This window comes from Vipera ursinii (assembly GCF_947247035.1).
Source record: "Vipera ursinii genome assembly, chromosome: 1".
Lineage (NCBI taxonomy): Eukaryota > Metazoa > Chordata > Lepidosauria > Squamata > Viperidae > Vipera > Vipera ursinii.
This window is the reverse complement of record NC_139512.1, coordinates 124,350,531-124,369,692: the sequence shown is the minus strand read 5'-3', so window position 1 is coordinate 124,369,692 and position 19,162 is coordinate 124,350,531.

Below are 19,162 nucleotides of genomic sequence, written 5' to 3'. Positions count from 1 at the left end.
CAACAAAGAAACACTGGTGTAGAGTGCACGAGGAAAAAAGAATGTAATATTATTATTAAGGTGTTTGGAGAAACAAGGAAACCTAAGCTGCTGCCTATAATGGTAGCTCATTGAGTGATTTTGGGCCAAACACTCTTTCCCAGCCAAACATTCCAGGTAGGATTATTGGGTTTTTTTTATTATTTTTTTTATTTTTTGGGGGGGAATAGATTTAATAAATACAACAAATAATTAAAGTACTTATGAAGCAGCATGACATTTGATGCCCATCCTTGAAACCCACACACACATATACATAATCATATGCTATATGACTTTTGAGAATAGCTAGAGGGAACTTGTGGTGGAAAAAGAGTGTTTTTACTTCTTTAGGAGAAATAATCCCATAAACTGCAGTTCCTGCAACACAGGAACCAGGTGAATACTATCACATATGGGCTATAAAATTTCAAACAAATTTCAAATTCTATGATCCTTGCTATGATCATGAGCTATGATCATGTGGCATTAAACTTTGCAACACAAATATAAGATTAGTAATAAAATGAGGAAACTACAGAAAATATACTGTAGAGTACAGCATATTTCTTAGTGTTTTAATAAGCAGGACTAAGCCAGATATGCCAAGTGTCAACAATGCAACGACCTGGCTGAAGCCATTTTTGCTTTGTTTTTGGTTGCCACAGTACTGGGAGGGGAGGAATGAGTGGTTTTAAGGTTAGACTAAACAATAAATTGGCCCATGGGAACCAAGGTCATTGCTGCCTGAGTTTTGGCAGGCTGAGCTTTCCGTTAGAAAGTCCACCAAAGTATTCTATTGGGGAACATGGATAATGACAAAGTGCTGGGGTGGGAAGTTCAACTTTGTAACATTGTAATGCTCGGGAGGGAACTCCAGACTTGGTTTCACAAAGTGCCAAAACTTTGTAGACAATAAATATGTTCTTTAAGGAAGCCAATTGCCTTGGAGTTCTGCTTTTACTGGTCTCATCTATCGGAACCATGACACCAAGATTAAGGAATTCTGGGGGGGGGGTTTCATCACACCCACAAATGTAAATAAACATGCATATATGCATATCTATCCAGAAACAAATTAAAACTCCAAATTATAAAAATAAACTAAAAAAATAGAAAAGAAAATAGGTAATTAATGCTTTTGTGTTGAGATTACTCCATTCTTAATGCATACATAATTAAGAAGAATACAGAAGATTAATTAACAACAGTTAAGATATTTATCCAAAATGACATTTGTGCTGATGGGGACTATTAATCAGGAAAAAAACCTCACATTAATATAATTAATAAAAGATGTCCAAATTTGACTGTCTTTTCTTCATTATGGGATTTTAAAATAATGTGTGTATTACTGAGGGGTTTTTTTCTTTTTTGCTAATGATATTTCACAAAGTTTAAAATATCACTCATCCAATGAAAATAGTGGTTTTGTTTCCCAGTGTTCTACAATAGTAAGACTGCCTGCTAACAACAGAAATTGAATTATTATTATTATTATTATTATTATTATTATTATTATTATTATTATTATTATTATTATTATTATTTTGAAGAAGATATAGAAAATATTCCATTGCTGGATTCATTTAAAAGTCTGTATAATTTTCACAAATGCAATTAATGGAATGTAATTTCAATGGGTAATAATGCCACCAAACATTATCTATATTTTCATTTCTTCATGATTACGGTAGCTAAAACAGATTAAAAAGAAATTCAGTGCTATAAAGAGTTCCACTTATAGTCACCAAGTTCATCTAACATTCCCCATATCATTGTCCACTAATTGGTATGATAGAATGCAAGGAATGATAGGGTGTGTTTGTATATGTGTGTGTGTGTGTGTGTGTGTGTGTGTGTGTGTGTGTGTGTAAAGGTAAAGGTTCCCCCACACATGCGTGCTAGTAGTTTCCAACTCTAGTGGCCGGTGCTCATCTCTGTTTCAAAGCCGAAGAGCCAGCTCTTTTCCGAGGATGTCTCCGTGGTCATGTGGCCGGCATGACTAGACGCCAAAGGCACATGGAACACTGTTACCTTCCCACCGTAGTGGTCCCTATTTTTCTACTTGCATTTTTACGTGCTTTCAAACTGCTAGGTTGGCAGAAGCTGGGACAAGTAACAGGCGCTCACTGTTATGCGGCACTCGGGATTCAACCCACCAAACTGCTGACCATCAACAAGCATGCATATATATATATATATATATATATATATATATATATATATATATATATATGTATGTATGTATGTATGTATGTATGTATGTATGTATGTATGTATGTATGTATATACTGTATTGAGAAAGAGAGAGATAGTACTTGGTCTAATACATACAAACAAACAAAAATGTTGAACATTTGTTAAATGTTTAGGAATCCGAGGCCTGAATTATTATTCTGTTGGCTTTCAAATTAGACTTGAATACAATTATAAAGTCAAAAATACACAATGGATATCAGCTAAGCTGGCATTTGACTCTTCTTTGATAAGAGCCATGCCATTGTGTGGAAATTTGGAAATAAACCTCCATTTGGTTATCAATGACAAACACTTGTGGATACTCATTAGAAAACTACAACATTATACTCATTAGAAAACTACAACATTACATTACTTTTTGACATAATCACCATTCAAATTGAGGCACTTATAAGGTTTGAAATTGCTTAGTAGTAGTCGCTCGGCACCGGGCTATGGGGCAGGGGTGATCAAAAACATCCCAATGAAACTGCTTCAAAAATTCTTCGGTGTGGTCTAGTGGTGTGTGGGCAAGCATTATCGTGAACCAACACCACACCAGAAGTCAGCAGGCCCCAATGCTTGTTATGGATGGCTCATCTGAGTTTTCATAACATTTCACAGACGACTTCTGAATTGATGGTTGAACCACACTCCATGAACTTCACTAGCAGTACTCCTTTGGCATCTTCAAATTTGTCAGGATTTTCTATGGCACCACTTCCAGTGTGGTGTTGGTTCACAATAATGCTCGCCCGTACACTGCTAGATGCAACCAAGAACTTTTGAAGCAGTTCCATTGGGATGTTTTTGATCACACACACACACCCATAGCCCAGATTTGGCATCAAGCAACTACTACTAAGGAATTTCAACCTTTATGTTATCACAAGTGCCTCAATTTGAATGGTGATTATGTCGAAAAGTAATGTAATGTTGTAGTTTCCTGATGTGTATAATAAAAGTTCTGTGTCTGCGAGTGTCTGTCATTGATAACCAAATGGAGGTTTATTTCCAAATTGTCCTCGTATAAGCCCCTACCAGAACAAAGGAAGGAATAAGACTTTATGGTAAGTGACACTGTCTTTGGAAATTTTCAATCATCCAGGTCAGGGTTGTTATGAAGGTGTTTTTTCAAAAGGCAACTGGATTTTCTTTGTTTTTCCTTGAAAACATTTCTCTTCTCATCCAAGAAGCTTCTTCAGTTCTAAGCAGCTTTTTCAGATCAGTTCTTCAGAACTGAAGAAGCTTCTTGGATGAGGAGTGAAATGTCTTCAAGGAAACACAAAGGAAGTCCAGTTGCCTTTTGAAAAAGCACCTTTGGGGTGACACTTCCAATGTCCTTCCCATTGAAATTTATTTTCTGCATATAAAAAAGACATGGGATTTCAATCATGTCACACCTACTATCCTGACTTTTTCTGTATGCCTTATATGGGCTATATGAATATTCTATGCCTAAATGGATAATCCTGGTACTCTTAAAAACTGTTGTGAGACATATGGGAACATATTTGGGACTCTAAACTCAATTTATGGACTGATATTGTGCCTTCAAGTTGGTATCAATTCTTAGCAACTACATAGATTTTCTCTATGATGATTTGTTGCTAACCTGTTTCTGCAGCTCTCTTAATTACAGCTGTTAACAGTACATCCAGCTTACTACTGGTTGTCCTCTTTCCTTTCCTTCCACCTTTGCCAGAATTAGATTATTTTTTTCCAGAGAACCAGGTATTTGCGTTATGTGTTCAGAGTAGAATAAGTTAACCCTGGTAACTTTTCAAGTGAGAACTCAGGTTTCATTTTTTTTTCTGTTTTGGGATGATTCATTTGTTTGTTTCCTTGGTTGTCCATGGTCTTCTCAAGAGGTTTCTTCAATACTGAAGTTAAAAAATAAATGTTAATGTTCCTGCTTCTCCAAGATCCAACTTTCGTTTTCATAAGAGTGTAAGAGGGAATCTTTTTTTGTTTTTTGTTGTTGTTCTTTTACAAAGAATATAAAAAAACAACACAGACCAATAAAGACTGAAACAAAGAAGAAAAATTGCAGAAAGAGAATCGAAAAGAAAAAAAAGCTTCTGATTTTTTTTCTGCAGCAAATATATAAAGTTATATATAAAGTTCAAATATTAACTCTATGATTACAAAAATAACCTCTTTTTTCTATTATCTAGCTTTTTTTAAATCATCAAAACTACAAATGATAAGCTTGTTTCGTGCAAAAAGTCTATAAAAGGTCTACAATCAGTCACCTCTACTCCGCGAGCTGCATTGGCTTCCGGTTGCCCTCCGGGTGAAATTCAAGGTGCTGGTTATTACCTATAAAGCCCTACATGGCCTGGGTCCGGGCTATTTGAGGGAACACCTGCTGCCGGCATCAAACGCCCTTCGCCCAGTGCGCTCCCACAGGGAGGGTCTGCTCAGGGTGCCGCCGGTGAGAGATTGCCGGCGGGTGACACCCAGGGATAGGGCCTTCTCAGTGGGAGCGCCTGCCCTCTGGAACCAGCTGCCGGTGGAGCTGAGGACTGCCCCCGACCTCCGATCATTCCGCCGGGGCCTGAAGACCTGGCTCTTTGAGCTCTCAGGCCCAGGCTGAGGAGAAATTTTTAATTGGGGTTTTAAGTATACAGGGTCAATTTAATATTTTTTAATTTGGTTTTTTAACTTTTGTATGGTGGATTTTTTAATTCCCTGTAAACCGCCCTGAGTCCTCAGGGAATAGGGCGGTATATAAATGTAACTAACTAAATAAATAAATATAGATATGGGTTTATTTTTCTAACCACAGAGTTACTTTAGTCATCTTTGCAAGTTCCATCATCTTCATCAGCCATGCCTTGTGGGTAAGGTCAAAGCTTTCTACTTTTGAGCATGTAATACTCTCACTGCAGGTATTATATATAAGACAGAGACAGAGAACTTTATCAAGTTAGTGATCTAATTATAGAGAATAAACCCATCACCCACTGAATATACATTACAGATGGACTTCAAGCAAATCCCGATCTAGTTTTAAATAAATCACGTATATTTTCTTCACACATCACATCTTAGTTAAGACCATCATAGGTGTTTTAAAAAGTGGTGCATCAGCTTCATTTAACAGTAAAGATTTTACACATATATTTATATCAGCTATAAGAAATTATTTTGGAAGGCACAACTAGCCAAGTAAAATATCCACTGCTGGCTTTCGAATGGATGTCCATTTCAAACAGCAGACAAATAAAAACCTTGTTACCTAAAGCTAGAGAAGCCAAATGGAGCCTCTTCTGCTTTCCCATTCAGTATATTGTTCTGAGCACTTTCTTGGTTCAAAGCCTTGCAGCTATAGAGGTTGTAAAGCACAATCACAGCACAGCAGACTCTGTAGTTCCAGTTAGATGACACCCACCCCCCTGAATTTATTCCCTTGATCAGCCAGCTGAAACTGAGATGAGATTGCATCCATTTTCACTGCCTCCAGCAAAACCTCAGAAGATAGGGGATATATGTTGTACTAAGTCACAGAGGAAGGAAGTTCAAGAGACAAAGCTACAACAAGGAAATTAAAAGCAAAGAAAGGGTGGGAAACTGCATGCATTCCTACAGCAAAGGATAACATAGATTACCACATTGGAGAAAATAAATGTGATTTTGTTCATATGTTCCAAAATTTATGATATTATATTTACTCCCAAATGAGGCAGAGGAAGGAAGTCTGCAAATCAAGGCTTCTGGACTTCTTTTCAACCTCTTAATATTAGCTTTGCTCTGATCATGTGAACAGGAGAAAGAAGGGATGGCGTACAATGAAGGCGGCCACAACACTTCAAACATTTGCCCAAAACTATCTAACACAAAGATGCATTGAGAGCAGTGGTGGGATTCAGCCAGTTCGCACCACTTCAGCAGAACTGGCAACTAATTTTTGTTGCCCAGGCCCAGAACAGACTTTCGGAAGCAGCATCCACACAGAGAACTGATTGTTCACATATTTGAATCCCACCACTGACTGAGAGGACATTTTTTTGGATTCCGCCCCCCCCCCCCGGCACAATTTTCAAACCTTATATTCCTTTTGATAAACCAAATTTGATACCAATCTGTTTTGTAAAGTTCTTTCATTCAAAGTCCCAAGCCCATTTTTTATAATGCCTTTCCAACATTCTATTGAGCTGAAAAGAATAAAAAGCTCTGGTGACCTTAATTAAGCTCTACATGTCAAGTACAGGTAGTCCTCAACTTACGACCACAACTGAGCCCAAAGTTTCTGTTGCTAAGTGAAATATTGGTTAAGTGAATTTTGCCCCATTTTACAGCTGTTAAGTTAGCCACATGGTTGTAAAATCTGGCTTCCCTATTGATTTTGCTTGTCAGAAGATCGCAAAAGAGGAACACAGGACTCAGGGACACTGCAACTGTCATAAATATGAATCAGTTGCCAATTGTCTGAATTTTGATCACATGATCATAGGGATGTTGCAATGGTCTAAGTGTGAAAAATAGTCTTAAGTCACTTTTTCCAGTGCCACTATAACTTTGAATGGTCACTAAATGAAGTGTTGTAAGTTGAGTACTATCTGTAATAACTTTGTGTGTCCCCACTCTCTGAATATTTTTGTCCTCCTTTCTGGATACAATAGTCAATGTCAAAAATTTTCCTGTGCCAGGTCTCCTTAACCAGGTCTTTGGGCCTCTCTGTTCTGCCCAAACAGAATTTTGTTGTGAGGATTTTGTGATCTGAAACAAATACTGAAGAAGCAAACTAAAATGAATATTTTTCACTGAAAAAAAATAGTAACAGGGATGGGTTTGGGAGAATCTGATATAAATCATTAGAACTGCTGGATATGTTGATCCTGCTCCCTCACTAATCCCTAATGTGGCAGTCAACCTGCATTACTTTGTTCAGATTTCAAGGAGGGTCTCTTGAGAAAAACAGATGATATAGGGAAAAAAATGTGAATCTCTTTCTAGTTTGGTCCCAGGAGCAAAGAGTAAAATGAATAAAAATATATTTTTGCTTGCAGCATCCATTTCACAGAGGATTCTGCCAAAGCTTGCTCAGCTGTTGATGGAAAATCAATGAATCGATCTTGAATATTTAATAGATGGCAATGTGAATCTGCTGAAGTGTAAGAGTGTTTATTTTTGTAATGCTCTGGCATTCTTTCTTGTTTACAGTCAGTTATGTTTGCTGAAAATTTTCTGCAGCACCCTTTCCTTAATTATCATTGGCCAATTAAAACAATGATAATTATTCCTGAAATCAGAAAGGTAACAAAAATAAATAACAGAGGATAACAATATTATTCCACAGATGAAACCTAAATCTTATTTTTTTAAATGTAACCCTCCTTAATTCTTCTCCTGCTGTATTAAAGGCATCTATGAAAAAAATGTACATGTGCACATATCTCTTGGTATGTGCATAATATCCTTTCTATATTGGGCAATTTTGTAGCTATGATTGTTCAGTCTACACACCTAGATTCATTCACTTGCAATTTTTAAAATGTAAACAAATGTGGCAGCAAGAATAATTCTAATTCCTTACCATTTGCCATAGTGTTGGTTTCTGTTGGCCTTCCTTCCTTCCTTCCTTCCTTCCTTCCTTCCTTCCTTCCTTCCTTCCTTCCTTCTCTTATTTAAAAAAGAAGAAAAAAGTCAACGTACACCACATTGCTCGTGTTTTGCAATCATCTCTAAAAATTCAGAGGACAACAAGACACCTTTATTCCTTTATTTAGATAGTCAGTGTATATGGCTACCCATTCATTATTTAGCTGTTATGAGAAAATAAATTTTATTTACTAATAAAATTTGGTCACCATGATGTAAAAAAGATGTTGAGACTCTAGAAAGGGTACAGAGAAGAGCAACCAAGATGATTAGGGGGCTGGAGGCTAAAACATATAGGGAACGGTTGCTGGAATTGGGTATGTATAGTTTAATGAAGAGAAGGGTGAGGGGTGACATGATAGCAGTGTTCCAATATCTCTGGGGCTGCCACAAAGAAGAGGGAGCCAAGCTATTCTCCAAAGCACCTGAAAGCAGGACAAGAAGCAACGGATGAAAACTAGTCAAGGAGAGAAGCAACCTAGAACTAAGGAGAAACTTCCTGACAGTTAGAACAATTAACCAGTGGAACAACCTGCCTCCAGAAGTGGTGAATGCTCCAACACTGGAGGTTTTTAAGAAGAGATTGGACAGCCATTTGTCTGAAATGGTATAGGGTTTCCTGCCTGAGGAGTGGGTTGGACTAGAAGACCTCCAAGATCCCTTCCAACATCATCATCATCATCATCATCATCATCATCATCATCATCATCATCATTATTATTATCATCATCAACAACATCATCATCATCATCATCATCATCATTATCATTATGGCCTCCTCAGTGTGCCACCGGTCAGAGAATGTCAACTGGTGACCCCCAGGGGGAGGGCGTTCTCTGTGGGCGCGCCAGACCTTTGGAACCGCTTACCAGTTGAGCTCCGAATGGCTCCCGACCTTCGCTCCTTCCGCCGTGATCTAAAAACTTATTTATTCGAACAAGCCAGCCTGGTCTGATGGGTTTGGGGTTTTAATATTTATTTTAATTAATTTATTGCATCGGGCATAATTATTTAATTTTTTTTTAACTTTTGTATCTTGTATTTTTGATATTTATTGCCCTGTACACCGCCCTGAGTCCTTCGGGAGAAGGGCGGTATATAAATCAAATAAATAAATAAATAAATAAATTATTATTAAATAAAGTAAACCAGAAATAGTAGCAGAAAGAAATCCACAGTGTATATTGTCCATTTTAACTTTAAATCAGTTTTATTTCAAAGTTTACTGTAAATTGTACAAGAGTTTAGAACCATGTTGGGAAACCAGAAGAGCTTAAGATCCGTGGGTCTTCCTACCGTATCCCTAGCCATATTTTCCCCTTTTCTACCATTTTGGACTTTCCAATGTTGGGAAGAAGCAATACTAGGTCTTCAGTGACCAGGGGTAGAAGAAAAGTGGTGGGTCCAGTGATGGATTCCCTATTTTGATACTGATGCTTTGTTTTTTATTATTATTATTTAACACTTACAGGTGATTGTTGGGTTTGGGTTTTTTTAGAGGAGGTTTGTTTTAGAGGAGGATGGCTTCAAGTCACCTTTCAGCTGCCTAAACCTGGCTCTTAACTTCTTGCAATTTTCTTAGCAAGATTTCAGAAGTGGTTTGCTCTTGCATGCTTCCTAAGATTGTCAGTGTGTCTAAGGAATTCATAATTTCTTTGTTTCTAACCTAGTGCCTTTAACCAATACACCAAACTAGCTTTTAATTAAATACATTAAAAAGTAATTCAAAGAAATAAAAGAATAATACTACCCACAATACATTGTTTACACTGTCTTTGTCAGCGCAGAGATACCTCTGCAGAGCATTAAGAAAATCTCCTGTAGGTGTAACCAAGCCATAAGAAGAGGTGATTCATTCTGAAATCCATGGTGAGCAGCTAGCATTGTAATATGATTTAATGTTTGGAGCCGATAATCCTTCTTGCTCTTTCAGCTCCCGTAGAAACTTCTATTTCATCTGCAGACTTTTATTGGATCGTATATAGTTAATTATTTGTTCGTATCGGTGAGTTAATACCTTGCTTTCAGTGTGGATTGAAATCATTTGAGAAAGAAAATTAAGTTTTGGTAAGTCTTCATTTTGACAGCTGCAATTCTATCTAGCAAAGAAAAAAAATAAGTTTTTTTCTCCATCTGGAGATATCAGCTGTTGCACCTTTCCAACCTGGTAAGATAGAAAGATGTAAATTCCTAATTATTTAATAGTTTATACTGCAATGTATAACGCTGAGCTTGTCGATCAGAAGGTTGGCAGTTTGGCGGGTCGAATCCCGAGTGCCGCATAACAGAGTGAGCACCTGTTACTCGTCCCAGCTTCTGCCAACCTAGCAGTTCGAAAGCACGTAAAAATGCAAGTAGAAAAATAGGGACCACTACGGTGGGAAGGTAACAGCGTTCCGTGCGCCTTTGGCGTCTAGTCATGCCGGCCACATGACCATGGAGACATCTTCGGACAAGTGCTGGCTCTTCGGCTTTGAAACGGAGATGAGCACCGGCCCCTAGAGTCGGAAACGACTAGCACGCATGTGTGGGGGAACCTTTACCTTTACCTTACTGCAATGTGAAACCCCAAGTAATTTTTTTTCCCTGTGCCAAATTCCATGGCAGTATTTTAGCTTTTTTTTCTTAATCTAGTAATCTGACATATGACCATATTGTTATATATACATTCCATTAAGAGTGCTAACTAGTCTTTTGGTTAGCATATAATTTCAATTTATGTTCTTGAGTTGCTGATTTAACTTCTGAATGTTTATTTCCCTAACTTATTTCCACTGCTAATGGTTATAATGCCATAAAAATAAAGAAAGAGAAGGAGGCAACTTTGTTTTGTCCCCTTACTATGGGTGCATTGTTCCATTAAAACCATTTACAATTATTTTTATTTATTTATTTTTATGTCACATTTGGAGACTGCGCATCTCGCTCACAAAGGAATTCTTGGCTTATCCTGCCTATTATCTTGCCTTTTTATTCTTTGTAGTTATTTGCACTCAAGTAAAAAAAAATAGAACCGCAGTTCTTCCCTCCCCCCCCAAATCTGAAGCATGAAAGGCCATTTCAGATTGTCAAATGTTTTTTGTTTTTTTTCCTGCATCAAGGGAAATCATGATTTTAGGGGGTTGTTTTCTAATTTACTTATCCTGTCGATGACATACAGAATCTGTCTGATATTTTCTCTCACATCTCTCTGTGGAACAAATCTGGTTTAAACAGGCTGTAACATTTCAGTTAAAAAACATGTATTTTCTTTCAGAGCATTGCATTAAAAAGCTTGTAATCTACATTCAGGTCTGTATGACTCTGGGAGAGTCAAATATTTTCCTTTCTTATACATCAAAGAGATAAAGATTTATTTCTATGATGAAAGAAGTTCTTTGTGTCCCTGAAATTCATTTGTGATTTCAGTTAAAAGTAATGAATGTATAAAAATACAGGCAGTTTTGTTTAGTGGTTAAGGCATCAGGCTAAAAACTGGGAGACTCAGAGTTTTAGTTCCGTCTTGGACACAAAGCTAGCTAGGTGACTTTGCACCAGAAGAAGAGCCAATGGCAAAACATTTCTAAAAAACCTTGCCAAAAAAATGCAGGGATTTTCCAGGCAGTCTCTGAGAAACAGACAGGATTGAATTGAAGGAGGAAAAAGCCCCACATTCTTACTGTACATTGCAGAAATGCCATCAAATCCTGGAGCATTATTCAGTTTCAATTTTTTAATTGCATCTCTGATCTTACCTTCAGGAAAGAAATTCCATTTGTTGATCTATAAAATTATATTTTATTCAAATATTCTTCAATAATTTCTAGATCTGTTGTCTATTTATTGTATAAACTGAAATAATAATTCTGTCAAAACCCATTCCTATTTTATTTCATTTCATTTCTATTTCATTCCACCTTTTCCTGGGTTTTGCCATACATCCAAGGGGGAGGGGGGATGTGCAGGGCTATTACTTTCTCTTCCTCCATTCGCTACAATGTAATCCTTTATTTTGTTTATTGGGTATGTATCCTGTTTCCTGCTTATCTCTCTCTCTCTCTCTGAACTCTATCTTTTAAACTGTCAGTTAAGAACAAAGGAGGAAATAAGGAATATAACCTCAGTGCCTGGTTTATGTCTACACTCTCAGAGAAAGGTGTGAAGAAGCTGCCGAACCTCACTGCATGAGCGGAGATGGGCCAATGTTATCTCCCCGGTTCCCACAATGGACTTAACACTTGGTGATTGGCTATCCCACATCAGGCGGTCGATCTATGGGCTGGGGCCCTGCTTGGGGACACTATAATCTACTGCGTTGTGTGGGAATTCTCAGATCCTGTCTATTATGCCTGCTATCACCTACTCTTAATAAAAGTTTCTGCTTGGAAGAAATTGTTTCCAAGAGTTCTGCTTTCTTAAGATGTGGGCTTGAAGTGGGTCCTGACAAATTCACAATTTGAGACATCATTTCTCTTATTCCAAAAAAAACCCAACATGTTTCATTCCATCCCAAACAGAAATAATAGTTATTCTACTCTTTTCCTTGGACAATTATTGCCTTTCTCAAACTATGTGGTTTGATAATATTCAGCTTCCTGTAAGTCTTTTACTTCCAGTAAACCTAAGTATTCCCTATTGCTTTTATCTTTTACTATAAAAAAATCAGATTGTGTTAACTTTATGCTTTTGTTTCTTTCTGTTTGATGCCAGAGAGATAACCAGTCTCTCCTAAAGGCAGAACCTAGCCTTTAGGAGACCCCAAAATTAAGCAGAATTTAATTTGTTTAGTATTTGAATGGAAGTCTGTTTGGAAGTTCCAGGGTTACCTAGATTGAGAAGTTAAAAATAAAACAAAATAGAAGACAATAGCAAACTATCACCATGTTGCTGCCAAGGAAAAATGTAGATAAATCTCTAAATCAAGCAGGACTGAAACTTACTTTGAAGGAATTATCATCCTAAGAAGCAAATTAAAGTTCACCATGCTGTTCCATTAAAAAAAAAAGAATCCATAGTCCATGGTTAAGCAATATCTTTATTAGAACTGGACAGTGGGCATACCAATCTCTTCTTAAAAACCTCCAGTGATGGAGCACCTACAATTTCTGGAGGCATATTATTTCACTGATTAATTGTTCTCACTGTCAGGAAATTTTTCCTTAGTTCTAGATTGCGATATCTGGGCTGCAGAAACTCAGACAACCATTAGGTGGCAGCAAGGAATTAAAACTAAAAGTAAAACTAGGTGTACATTTGCTTACATCTAGTCCTCCCCAATGATTGGCTTTCATCTATTGGTTGTTCTGATATGTTGCAGAAGCAAGCTGCCAGATTACTGTTTGAGGATAGATTTGGCAACCAAAAGGTCTGTGTGTCTGTGTATGTATGTAATATGTATGTAATATGTATGTACCATGTTTCCCCAAAAATAAAACCTGGATTTATATTTTTTGCCTCAAAAAGAGGCACTAGGTCTTATTTTCAGAGGATGTCTTACCTTAGGACTGCAGCACGTCCCAACACTTGTTGTACCACTGCTTGACTTCTTCAGTGGCCACTTGCTGCCACTTGTGGCCAGACACCACATGGTGTATTGCGCGGGTGCTGCCGGTCACTGGCAGGATGCCACGTGGTGTTTCAGGCCATTTGCAGGAGCCGCATGATGCTTTGGGCCATTGCCACTACTCATGGTAGGATGCTGCACAGTGCTTCGGGCTGTTGCCACTGATCGTGGCAAGGCAGTGCATGGTGCTTTGGGCCATTTGCAGGAGGTCACATGGTGCTTCAGGCCATTGCCACTGGTCACTGCAGGATGCCTTGTGGTGCTTCAGGCCATTAGCAAGAGGCTCCATGGTGCTTCGGTGGTGAAGGCCTGAAGCACCGTACAGTGACCTGCCACAACTGGCAGCAATGGCCTGAAGCTCACCTAGCATCTTGCTGTGACCTGTGGCAATGGCCTGAAGCACTGTGCGGCCTCCTGAAAATGGCCTGAAGCACCACGCAGCCTCCTGCCACAACCAGCAGCCCGAAGCATCATGCGGCCTCCTGTCATGAGGAGAGGCAATGGCCCAAAGCACTGCACAGCGTCCTGCCCTGACCGTCAGCAACGGTCCGAAGCACCATGTGGCTTCCTGCTGCGAAAAGTGGCAATGGCACAAGCCATGCAGCACAAGTGTCAGGGCACAGGAGGCCTATTTGAGGCAGTCCAACCAGTAAGGTAAATGGGTGCGGGGTGCATGGGGCAGCTCCATCCCCCAACCCTACCCTAGCTTGATTTTTAGGTGTGCGCCTCGCCCCAAAACTAGGGCTTATTTTTGGAGTAGGGCTTATATTAGACCCAACCCCAAAATCAAATCAAGCTAGGGCTTATTTTGGGGGTAGGTCTTACTTTTGGGGAAACATGGTATGTGGGTGCAGCATTACACCTAAAATATTTGATAAGGTAAGAAAGGGGACAAAGTTGGGACAGGTGTCCTAAATCAGGCAGTGCCATTATCAAGGCAAAATATCTCATTTTTCCAGAGTAATTGCAGACGATTGTGAATGGTGGATGAATTGGTGTGTGCCAGCAATAGAATTCAGTGTGTCTTCTCCAATCACTCCAGTCTTCCCCATACTGATGACAGGATAGATTTAATGGCATAATGAGAATGATTTTTCCCTGCAGCATTGCAACATATTATTGATTCCTTCACCTAAAACTTTTAGGTCAATAATTCTGACAGCAGCCATTCTTTATAATACTGCTCAAGCCCTTTCAGCATGTGACACTATGATTCTCCTCACTTGTCATTCTGCGTCTCTGAATATTTTGCATTGCTTTTCCGTCTTGTCATGTCTGTCTGTTCATAATGGATTATGAATGGTGAGCCCAGAGTACATCCTTGTGGTGATTAACTTCTTGAAGCCAGTGAGAAGAGAGAAAAAGGAAACAAAGATTATCCAGGGTGCTCATTTGTCAGGCTGAGCAATTGGCAAAATGGAAACTAGGCATGAAGGCCTCACCACAAGGTTTTCACTATTGCGTGATATCGCACTATTTCACTAAATCACTCCAAGAAATGGCAACCAGTTTCTAGAGTGGAAGATTTCGATCTGCCTGGAATCAAGCATCAAGTTTTTTAAACATTTCCTAGATATCAATTTCAGTACAGAAAGCCCAAATTCTGTACTTGATATTTTAAAATGAGCAAATAGCTCATTTGACTGCTGATTTACAAACACAACACAGGTAGTCCTCCACTTATAACAGTTTGCTTAGTTACCATTTTAAGTTACAATGTCACTAAAAAAAAGTGACTTATGACCATTTTTCACACTTATGACCACTGCAGCATCCCCATGATGACATGACTGACATTCGGATATTTAACAACTGACTCGCATTTATGACGGTTGCAGAGCTCCAGGGTGGTGTCATCATCACCTTTTGCCGCCTTCTGACAAGCAAAGTCAATGGGGAAGCCAGATTCACTTAACAGCCATGTTACTAATTTAACAACTGCAGTGATTCACTTAACCGCTGTGGCAAGGAAGGTTGTAAAATGGGGCAAAACTCAACTAATTTTTCACTTAGCAACATAAATTTTGAGCTCAATTGTAGTTGTAACTTGAGGACTACCCATATTGAACAGATGTATAATCCCATTTTGGGATGTGGGGAGGAGCTCACATTTTCAAAACAACAACTGCCTCACCTTTAAAACGAGTTATTTTTTTTTTAAAATAGAAAGTTTAAAATTAAAAATTAAGAACATTAATCCAAACAATTAGCTTCTTAGTACTCTGCTGACATTCAGGGTTTTTTTTATGAATAAACCATCATCTGCAGTGATCAGAATTTTTTATGTTTCTTATGATTGCTGAAAATCCAGTCACATCTCATTTTAACACTGTCCCCTACCATTTTTTATCCCTAGATGTGTACAGATGAGGCAAGACAAACCCAGTTAAACAAATCTTTCAAAGCAGGTGCTGACTCAGGTAAAAAAGGAGTGAAGAAGGAAAACTGTAATTTGGATAAACTCTCCTCAGGCTTTCCTTCTACTGAGATAATGACACACGTCACTTCTAACAACAAAAAGCAAGAAAACAATGTAAATAAGACATTCTTTTTTTTCTTGTTTGGCACCCTGAAAAGGAAGCTGCACTCACCATGTTTACAGCGGGGTGATTTTGACTTGTTCCTTGTCTCAGCCAAACTGAGTCCACAGATTGTTGGAAGGGTAAACTAGGCAGTAGACTACTTTGAACTGTGCAGAAAAGGCGAGATATAAATGCAATCAATCAGACAAACACAGGAAATCTTAATCAGCAGGACAAGAAGATCTCCTATCCAACAACCCATTCTACCATTTTAACCTTAATGGGACATTTGCTTATTTATTTGTCAATCTAATTTATATAGCCACCCATCTCACAAAAGATTCTGGGTGGCGTACAACTAAGTTAAAAAACAGTATTACACAAATAACAAGTATTATTGAAAACATTAAAAATTATTAAAAATAATGGGCAAAGGAATGTCACTAATATTGGAGCCATCTCACTAGTTTGTACTTTCTTTGGAGTCTCCACACCTGATGGCACAACCAAATCTTAAGGGATCTTCATAAAATCAGGAACAATGATGCCAGCCTAACCTTGGGAGAGGATATTCCACAATGCAGGTGCCACAGCTGAGAAGGCCTCTGCCTGGAGCTCGCGAAATGTAGTTCCTTGTCAGAATTCCACAATCTTTCTGGGTTGGCGGCCCAGAAGGGGGGAGGGGAAAAAGAGGGGATGGTTTTGTGGGAGGGTAGGTGTGTGCTCACATGAATCGGGCCAAGACAATTCATGACGCTCATGCAAGAGAAGCCCTGAGCATCTGCAATGCTCATGTGAGTGAGGCCTAAGTGTCCATGACACTCACATGAATGGGGCTGTGCACGTGCCCAGTTGCGAATAGGCCATGGACTGGTAGTGGGCCACAGCTCACAGGTTGGGGACCCCTGATGTTATGACCTAGGTGGACAAGACTAGGCAGGGAAGCTTAAATAAATGGCCTTCCACTGACTAGTCAGGCTCCATCTTTAGCCCCCCAAACCACAGCCCATAGATTACCCGGCAAGCCCCCAAGGCAGAAGTCATGAGAAACATACCTAACTGCCTGCATTGCTGCATTTTGAACCAGCTGAAGTTTCCAGATACTCTTCAAGGGCAGCCCCATGTAGAGTGCATGGCAATAGCCCAACCAGGATATGACTAGGGCACAGGTCTGCAACCCGCAGCTCCGGAGCCACATGTGGCTCTTTCAGCCGTCTCCTGCGGCTCCCAGTCCTCTGCCATGTGCAGTCCAAAAAAAAAAACAAAACAGTGGGACTAAAAAAGTTCAACCAATCAATTCAAATATGCAGGGTAGGTGCATATCTCGCCTTGGCTCCACTCTTCAGTCAACCCCTGTTCTGCGCATGCGCACATGTATGCACATGCGCACACATTTTTTGCAGCTCCCAGTTTTTCCTTTTGTGAGGGAACCGGTTCCGAGTGGCTCTTTCACTGTTTCAGGTTGCTGACCCCTGGACTAGGGCATGAGTAACTGTGAATAGAACCCTCAATCCAGGAATGGGCACAAGTGGCACACAATATGAAGTTGTGTGAAGACCCTCCTGGGTACAATTGCCATCTGCTCCTCGTGAGTCCAGGAGGACTCCCAAATTGCACATGAGGTCTATTTAGGGCAGCCCCATCTAACATTAAAGATGTCATAGTCCCATCCCTAGAGGATCCCCAAGCCCAAAGCCATTCACTCATGTCAGGGTTAAACTGGAGCCTGTAATTCTTCATCCACACCTGCACAGCCTCCAGACATCAGGATAAGGGGTCCAGAGCATCACTTAATTCACCAGGAGTAAACATGTACACTTTCAGTGTCTATTTCTTTGAGTCTGATTAAATTGGACTAGATGAGATTTCCAGTGTTCACTTTTCCGTTGCAGGTCATCTCCAATTGCAAAGGTGGAATTCCAAAAGATCAGTTCTGCATGGAATACATGGCATCTGCGTAAGAATTCTGCTTCTTATTCTGCAATGAATTTTGTTTGTTTGTTTTAAGTATTGATCAATATCTGATATGGCTCTGCAAGATTAGAAAATACAAGCCTGGAAGTTCTCTTTTTCACCTATCACGTGTGAAAGGAGCTGAGGTTTGCAATAGGGCCCGATGCTCCAGAGTGGCACCTGCTCTAAAAGTGAGCTAGCCAAGCTCATTGGAGGGAAGGGGGTGGGGGGTGGGGGAGTCAACCTTCCAGGATAGGATAGGCAGGAAATGCAACCAGATGAGTTAATTTATCTATAATTATACAATGAGAACTAACTCTATTTTACAGTAAAGACAACATTATTAGAATCTTGTAAATCAAAAATTCTCTCACCATTGTTAGATGCAAGAAACCAGGAGCCAGGATAGAGTTTAGAAAGCACTATGAGTTTATTTCATGCAACCTATACATAAGAATCTGATCTACTAAATTGGCACCAGGCTTCAGGGAAGGCTGAACCTAGGTCTCTTTTGGAGGCATAGGGGCTCCAGACCGATGACCCCACCTTAAGCTTGGCCTGGGCATCTCCTACAATCCTCTTCTTTACAGACTGATAGGCTCAAGAGAAGATCCCTTCTCTTGATCTACCCACTGTGCAGCTGTGTGCTATGTTCCCTCTTCTCTGATGTTCCCTAAGCATCATCTCTTTGTCCAGTCTCCCAAGCTCATTCCCATATAACCGTGGTGGCGAAAGTATGGCACATGTGCCACAGGTTGCATGCAGAGCCCTCTCTGTGGGCACGCATGCCATCACCCCAGTCCTAGGCCTTTAGCTGGGTTTTATAAAACCTTTTTGCTGTAGGCCTCTGCCACCATGTGCAAAAAAAAGGTTCAATCAATCAATCAATTTTAACTTCTCATGGGGAAAAAAAGATCTCACAAAGTTGGAATTGATTGATTGAACTTTTTAGGTTCAGTCTGCCATTACCACAGCAGTCACACCCACCCAATGGGCCATGAGCACCCAACTGGCCACAGCCACCCAATGGGCCATGCCCATCCAGCACCCGATGATACATGTTGGTTTTGGGTTGCAGTTTGGGCACTCAGTCTCTAAAAGGTTTGCCATCACTGCCATATACCATTACATGGGGGGTTGAGAGATTTGGTGGAGCTGACAAGCACTGCTCTGATGAAAGTGCCATTGATGCAAATGATGATTTATGGGTAACAAAATAAGGAAGGTCACTGTTCTGTTTCATGTAGAGATGTGAATGCTGATCCCTCTTGAAACATCC